The sequence below is a fragment of the Octodon degus genome, unplaced genomic scaffold (assembly GCF_000260255.1).
Source record: "Octodon degus isolate 3935 unplaced genomic scaffold, OctDeg1.0 scaffold00008, whole genome shotgun sequence".
Taxonomy (NCBI): domain Eukaryota; kingdom Metazoa; phylum Chordata; class Mammalia; order Rodentia; family Octodontidae; genus Octodon; species Octodon degus.
In genome coordinates, this window is record NW_004524584.1 from 4,319,323 (window position 1) to 4,327,312 (window position 7,990).

Genomic DNA, 7,990 nt, shown 5'->3' on the forward strand with positions numbered 1-7,990 from the left:
GATGTCACTAATGTAAGACCTCAACCTTTCACAGGCATGTACTGTGTGATATACTCCATCACATGGAGGGGTTAAAAACAATCATCATCATCACTACAATATGACATCAGGAGACAAGGCCCATAAGGAGGTATCTTAGATTAAGTGAGGTCTTATGGGTAAGGTTCTAAGCCAAAAATAGAGATCCCACTGTCATCATCATTTTTAAATGACGAAAGGAAGTCACTAATTTTATCATTTGGGGAAAATTACCAGAAAACTACTACATATCAACTAGAATGTTGGTTCAAGTAGGTTCAAAAACTCCTGGAAATAGCACAATTCTACTTCCAGGTAGAAAGACATGAACTGTTTAAGCAGTGATAAAAACTTTTTCCTATAGTATATTCATCCAGTGGTACATTACCATCAAAGAAAAAAAACTACTGTTCCACACATCATGGATGAAGCCTCATGAACAAAACACTGAGTAATAACCATCTAGAAAATTACAGTTGTACCTCAGTTCACAAAATTAATCCTTCCCGCAATTGGCTGCAAAGCAAACTGGAGTAATGAAATTTCCCCAACAAGGTCAACACTGTGAATCTAACATTGGTTAGAATTTGATTTGGTTCTCATTCATTTGGTTTGTAACCAGAATCATAGAAAGAATTAAGTTTGTAAAAAAAACTGAGATACCGCTATAGTTTATGATTCCATTTATATTAAATTCAGGAACAAGCAAAAATAATGTAAGGTGATAAAAGGAAGGAAAAAGATTAGCTTTAGGGAAAGGGTAGGAAATCTTTATTGTAAGAACAAGAGAACCTTCTGAAACATAATATAAAACACTGATTTATGCATTTAAATCTATGCACTTTGCATTTCTTGAAATAAGTTCTTATGAAACTGAAATTTCCAAATGCATACAATAGAAATTTAACAAAAGGAAAAATGTTTAAAGGCTTACACAATATTCCATAATTACTTATAAATAGCAACACACATATAGAAAATTAAAAAATGAACACCATGCCAACCACTGATTTCTCTGGTCTGAGAAACTGTTATTTGGCGGGCCAGGGAGACAGCTCAGTAGAATAAGCGCTTCCCTGGCAAGTGCAGGGTCCTAAATTCAATCCCCAGTACCGGGAGAAAAAAAAAGAGAGAGAAAGAGAAAGAAAGAAAGAAATTGTTATTTGGCATCTTCCTATTCCTAGCAGCCATACTTAATACTAACTAACTCAACCTAAGGGAGCCATCCTAGAAGAAGAATATGTTCCCAAGTTCCAAGGCAAAAAAGATCTGGACTGTTCAAAACCCAAAGAAGGGAAAATGGTAAGAGATGCAGCTGATAAGTAGCAAAAGCCAAATTACGCAAGCCTTTAAAGGATGTGGACAGGAAATGAAAAAAAAAAAAAAAAAAAACAGAAAAAGCAATTGACTTCTAGGGCAGCAAGTAGAATTACTGGGATGGGGTGGGGTTGTATATTAAATATTCTAAATTTTTTTTAATTTATTGTTCAATAATATGTAGTGTCAGGCAATGATCAAGCATTTCCAAGGAACATTTTCCAAAGTGGTGTTAAATTAATAAAATATAATGACATGGTGGTGCATGTTAGTAGTTCCAGCATGTGAAAGGTTGAGAAAGGAGGATCTTAAGTGTGGGCCCAGCCCTGGCAACTTAGCAACTTAACAAGACCCTGTCTCAAAATTTAAACAAAAACATTCTGAGTATGTAGCTCAGGGCCAAGGCCTTGAGTTACCATAAAAAATGATGTTTCTGCAACACAGCTGGGATACTTTTATAAAGTGCAGCACATCTCATTTTTTGGTATATTATTTTATTGCTCTCTACAGTACATGAGTTGAAAAATACCATATGTGCTAAAATTTTCTGTTTTGCTTTCTGAGACAGGGTCTCACTATGCAATATAGGCTGGCCCCTAACTTACAAGAATCCTCCTGCCTCAGCCTCCCAAGTAGTGGTATTACAGGTATGCACCACCATGGCCAGCTGTACTGAAATTTTTGAAGCTGATTCTTTATCCTGTAGCAGAAATCACTTTTATCAAATTCATGTCCAATTTACCAATCCTTAAGTATGATTTAAGGAAAAAGGAAGAAAATCACCATTTCAGCAATCTTATTTTAGCTGGTAACCTATTTAAACAAATAAAAACAAGGGGGAAAAAAAGGCAGCTTCTAACCTGTTTCAGACCAAAAGAGGAACTATTCTCTCCAGAGATTTCACCTGCTACATTTCTATCCAGTCTTACACAATTTAACTCTTGATACCTATATGTAGAGTAACAAGGTAATCTTAGGCTTTTATTAACAGAAACTCTAAAGCTGGTAGGGAAGAAAATGTGAAGAATACATAAAAGCAAACTTCTCAAAATGGAATGTGATTTTTAAAAAGTTTTATTCAAAAAGCAGATGTACTGCTAGCTCCTGACAGATGAACAGAACAAAAAGTAGCAAAATGTGAAACTGCTATTGTTCTAACGTTCAAAAAGAAAAAAAATCACTATATTTGGCTTAGTGATAAACCCTCCAGATTTCTTTCAAACCATTACACGGTTTTACAACTCTCTGCAAGACCCCCAAAGAGTCATTTATGAAGTAATTCTCACAGACATACCAAGTATGGTAGCACATGCCTGTAATCATAGTTACTGGATAGATTTAAGGCAGGCAGGACAACTTACCCAAACTCTCACCTCAGAAAAATTGTAAAAGGCCCAAGGATGTAGCTTAGTGGTACAAAAACAGGAAAACATGGGGGGGGGGGGCATTTCATACTAACTAAATTTTAATAATAAAACTTATGAACAGTTTATTCATGTTAATGGATCATAGGACTCCACTCCAGTACAGATGACAGTATATATTATTTTTCTTAATGTTAATTCACACATCAAGCATAGGAATAAAAAATATTTTAAAAGGTTTTATGCAAACTTTAAAACACTGTTTACTTTTTGTTAAGTTCTCCTGTCCAGAAGAAACTTTCAAAATGCCTTAGACATAAACACCCAAATTCAAAGTAATGTGATACAAAATACAAAGTCATACTATAAGAGATAAACAGTAGAATGGTTTCACAAAGAATACACAAAGCTTGAAGAAAAAAGGTTTGAGTCTCAGTTGTGCCCCATGACATATGAATCTGAGTTATATAAGATTTCCCTATTGGTAAAAAGGGTGGATTTCAACATTATATCAATAATGTTCTATTGGTACCACGATACAAGTCCCCATCAACTTTAAAACCAAGGGAATGACAAAAAATAAAGGATCAAGAATTCAAAGAAAATCAACATCACATAGAGAAATGTTTGGAATGTCATGTTAAAAGGAACAAAAATAAACAAAAATTTACTTTGTAATCTTTTGGGGAGTTGTGGGACATTTGAGACAGGCTCTCATACTCCCTATGTAGTCCTCAAACTCAAGAGTGATCGTTTTGGGCTGGGGAGATAGCTCAATGGTCTAAGCACCTGCCAAGCAAGCACAAGGACTTGGGTTAGATCGCAGGTACTGCGTGCCGTGCCTGCAACCCGCTGTGCTGGTCACAGAAACCAGGCATGGTGGCACACACCTACAACCCCAACACTGGGGAGGCTGAGAAAGGAGGATCACTATGAGTGGGGGCTGCATAGTGAGTCCCTATACCAAATAAATAAATTAAAATTATTTAATTTTTTTAAAAAGTGATCTTTTTGCCTCAGCTCCTCTAGGCCAGAATCACAAGTATTTCTCACCCCTCCCTCCCTTTGTAATTGGAGGAAAACTTTTGTTTTAAATTCTGAGCTAGGCAGCTGCAGGCCATAGTGGCACATGTCTAATCTCAGCACTCCGGGAGGCTGAGGCAGAAGGATCCAACTTCAAACCCAGCCTGGGCAATTTAACAACTTAGTGAGATTCCATCTCAAAATTTAAAGCAAAAAAAGACTGTGAATTTAGCTCAGTACAAAAGACCCTGGGTTCAATACCCAATACTACCAAAAAAAAAAGGTAGGCAGCCCATGTACATTCAAAATTTGAGCAGATATAACACAGAAAAATATAAAGTACTACTACGGTGTCAAGTCCTGTAGGGAATTAAGTGGGGTTTTTTCCCATAATTTTATTGAGAAAGGAATTAAGTGTTGATATCAGACAAATAGGTTTTCATTAAGAGGCTATGACTACTGACCTATGTAAGCTCTAAGACAATAGATGTCACTGGTTTTTCAACAGTGAGAGATTATTCAAACCATTATTTTAAGATATAGCAGCAGGGAGGATGTGTTTAGTATACAAAAAACACAGTTAAGGCTAGTGAGTGCTTGAAAGATGAAACTAAGTAAAATAAAGCCAGAATGACACATGCCTGTAATCTGTGGGAGGCTGAGGCAGGAGGATCATAAATTCAGGTCAGGCAAGTTGGCAATTTAGCAAGTTCCTGTTTCAAAACAATACAAAAAGGTTACTGGAGATGTAGCTCAGGGACAAAGGACCCATGTCACAAACACATAAATAATGTAAGGACACAAAAGAACACACATCTGGAAGAAATTCTATCTCTAATGCTGGTTAAAGTGAAGATTATCTTTACCTACTTGGTGCCTCAATTAATCTTTAAATGTCCTATCAGGCCACCTGTCTTCCTAAAACAGCAAAGTATTTAGGAAGAACATGTTACAAGACCAACAATTCAAAGACTTAGCAACTAAAGTTGACATATCAACTTATCAACTAAATCATTTAATTTTCTGGCGTACGTAGAGAACGTGTGGCATTTTTTACAAATTATTGAGGTGAGTAAGCTTATTCATTAAATTTTTCTGACAAAGGATTTATGTTTAATAATCAGAACTACTTTAAATTTTGGAAAATCCTCAAGAGAAAAAAAAGGAAACCAGCAGCATAAAGTATCACTGCCTAACACAACTTTACATGTACATTTCAAGTTTTACTTACATGGACCTGAAAGCAGTAGGAAAATCTAGACCAAAAAAGCACCTAGAAAAATTACGCACACATTTTAAAATGTAATCGGAACAAGCAACTTTACAAAGTAGAGTTGAACACACTGCTGATGGTGCTTTACGGATAAAGCCAATTCCTACTGGCCACAATTTTCAAGAAAAATCAGTGGTCAAGATGAAATGAAAGTACCATTCACCAATGCATACTGGAGTTACTACCAAGATGCAAATGGAATGCCTATTAACAGCTGAACATTACTGACGATAGCCAAATAATACTTCTCAGGTTATTTTCCCATTTACTTTGTGATCTCTCTGAAGGCTGAAGCTTTGGGCAGAACGATTTCCAGATGCTTAAGAAATTCTTGTGGCTGGTTGGTGATAAATCTATAAAAGTAAGATTTTAAAAATGTGTTCATCTCTTGCAACACCGTTTTGTCCGGACACTGAACTTTATTGCTCTGTACCCAAGTGGGCTTAGAAAGTTCTCTTAACCTCATTCCTTAACTCCTAAGGTGGGCAACGGGTAGAATTATTTTCAGGTGACTTCAGTTCATCATTTCAACGTTAACTGAGCGCCTGTTAAGGTTCTCAGGCCCAAACAAAACCCAGCTTCCCCAGCTTCTAACGATGAATGCAGCATATATGGAAACATGTATGAGTACGAAATCAATCAATCAATCTTTTTTTTCTTTTAGCCAGACATACTTCACCTGTGTCAAAAGCTCACAGCCCAGGCAACTCGCTACAAACCCACAGCAGATCCACACGACGACAGGACAGGAACGCCCAGATTTCCCCCACAACAAGGCGGCTGGGGTACGAGGGGGAGGGGAGGAAGGCGCGTCCCGACTCTGTCCACCCTCTGGGGGTACAGTTCGCTCCCCGCTCCCGGCTGGAGAAGGGGGAGAGCGCCCTGCATTCCGAACCTCTACGTCCCTACCTTCCCAGCCTCGGATTACGCCACAGCTGGGAGCAGACTTTCTCATCGAGACACATGGAGCTACAGAGCGCTGCACACTCGACCTCTCAGCCTCGCAGGGGCGGCGCTCCGAAAGCAGGGGAGGCCGCGGGGTCGCGCCGCCAGGGGCCGGGGCCCCCAGGGTCGCGCGGAGCTGCGGTGCAGACGCCCAGGCTCGGCCCAATGGCCTCCCCGCCCCCTCCGGCTCCGCTCCGCGCCGGCAGACGGCGCTCCCGGGGCTAACTTCGCCGGGAAGAGGAAGCGACGCAGCGAGTTAACAGGCTAGACTATGACGACCAAAAGGCTGTCTGTTTGTCTGCCAGCCGGCAAGGCCGTCTCACCTTCCCTGTGCTGAGCCCAGGCGGCTCCAGTCACCCGAGGAGGGAACCCGGACGCCGCCGCGGACGCCAGGAGGGCAGTTACGGCACGAGGCCTGCGTTCCGCCGCCGCGTAGCTCTCCAGAGAGGGGCGGGCCGTGCGCGGTGAGAGGGCGGGCCCGCGCGGGCAGGAAACGCGCTTCCTGCCCAATCCGACGGACTCAGTCCCTAACGTGACTGCTCTCTGTGCCACGCCAGGATTGGGCGAGCCGCCTGCCAATCAAGCGCTGGGCTGGGGGTGAGACGAGGCTGCGCGGCTGTAGTAGAGGGTAAGGAACCCCGAGCCTGGCGGCGGCTGCTTTTGCTACCAAACTACCCTGGCTGGCAGGTCTCCTTTCTTAGTGCCACAGGAAAGATGACATGGGGTGGTGGGGGGGAGAGATAAATAAATTCATTATTTTAAAAAAACATTTGTGCGTCCCTAGTTGTCTCGGTTTCTTTGTGATATCTGCACCGCCGCAGAGTCGGGGAGCGACAAAAAAAAAAAAAACCCAAAAGACATAGAAATAGAGAACCAGAAGAAAAATGTAAGATCTATCCTTAATTTGAGGCAATCAAAAAAAAGCTAGGTCTAAGAGCCGTCGAAGCGCCCTGGTGCGTGGGCAGCTTGCACTCCACTTCCAGCTGTGATGTTGGTAAAGCTCCCACCCGAGCGCGATCTTCCTTCCCGCTCTGCGCCCAGCCACTCTCCCTGCGCCAGTGCTGCCCCCCTGGACCTTCCTTCTTCCTTCCTAGTGGTCTTTGTAGTTTAATTTAGGCGTTGCTCAGAAAAGCCTGATTAGATTCCTGTCTTAGAACACAGGTATTTTTCCATTCAAGCCATAGGAACTTTGTCAGCGTTCACTTTAACCCTTTGCCTAACTTGATGTGTAGTCAAGAATCTGGCTTAAGGCATATAACTTCTTTCCCTTTAATCCAGGCCCTTGACTCCAAAATTCATTTGAGTGCTAATGGATGCATACCGTTGGCCCTTAAGGTAATGTAAAGCACTAATTACCTATAGCCCTTTCCTACTGTCAGGTTAGCTGAGACAAGTGCATTGACCATGAAAAACAGCAACTCTATGTCTACCTTCTATTATTAGTATCCAAAATAAATAATGCAAGTGAACTTTGAATTTATTGTTTTTTATTGTTGGCTTGGTTTTTTGAGACAAGTTGTCACTATGTAGTTCAGGCTGGCCTTGAACTTGATAGGTAGCCCAGGCTGGCCTCATACTCCCAGAGATCCTCCTGCCTAAGCCTCCCAAGTACTAGGATTACAGGCATAAACACCATGCCTGGCTTCAAATTTATTCTAAGAGTTCAAATAATGTGGAATATTTTATTTTGTCTACTGTGGACTGAATTTGTATCCCTACAAAATTTATATGCAGTAGCCCTAACCCAAAATAGTTAGGGGTAGATGCTAAGAACTAACTGAAGTTAAATGAGGTCCTCATTTAGGACCTCATCCATTATGATTAGTAATTTTATCTTTAAGACACCAGAAAGTGGTCTGGTCTTGTCTTTTTCTTTTCTTTCTTTCTTTCTTTTTTTTTTTTTCCAGAACCAGGGATTGAACTCAGACCCTTGCGAAAGTGGTCTTTCTCCACCAAGAAAAGCACCTTCTGCAAACAAGCCCTTATGCAAAATCAACCATACAGGCACCTTGATCTTTTTTTTTTTTTTTTTTTTTTTTTTTTTTTTTTT

The 7,990-nt window shown here is 40.7% G+C and overlaps 1 protein-coding gene across 4 annotated transcripts in view; it reads right to left on the bottom strand.

The window, feature by feature from the left end:
- Nck1 (NCK adaptor protein 1) overlaps positions 1-6,403 on the bottom strand; it is a 65,958-nt gene extending 59,555 nt beyond the window's left edge. Inside the window, exons 1-2 of one of the 4 annotated variants that reach the window (XM_023705012.1) lie at positions 6,264-6,390; positions 5,258-5,348 (exon numbers count right to left, since the gene is read on the bottom strand). The gene's annotated coding sequence lies outside the window, so the exon portion shown is untranslated. Of the gene's footprint in view, positions 1-5,257; positions 5,349-5,904; positions 6,221-6,263 lie in introns of those variants that run through there. The other 3 variants (XM_023705016.1, XM_004624993.2, XM_023705020.1) reach the window with 3 other exon arrangements.
- Between the last annotated feature and the right edge of the window lie 1,587 nt (positions 6,404-7,990).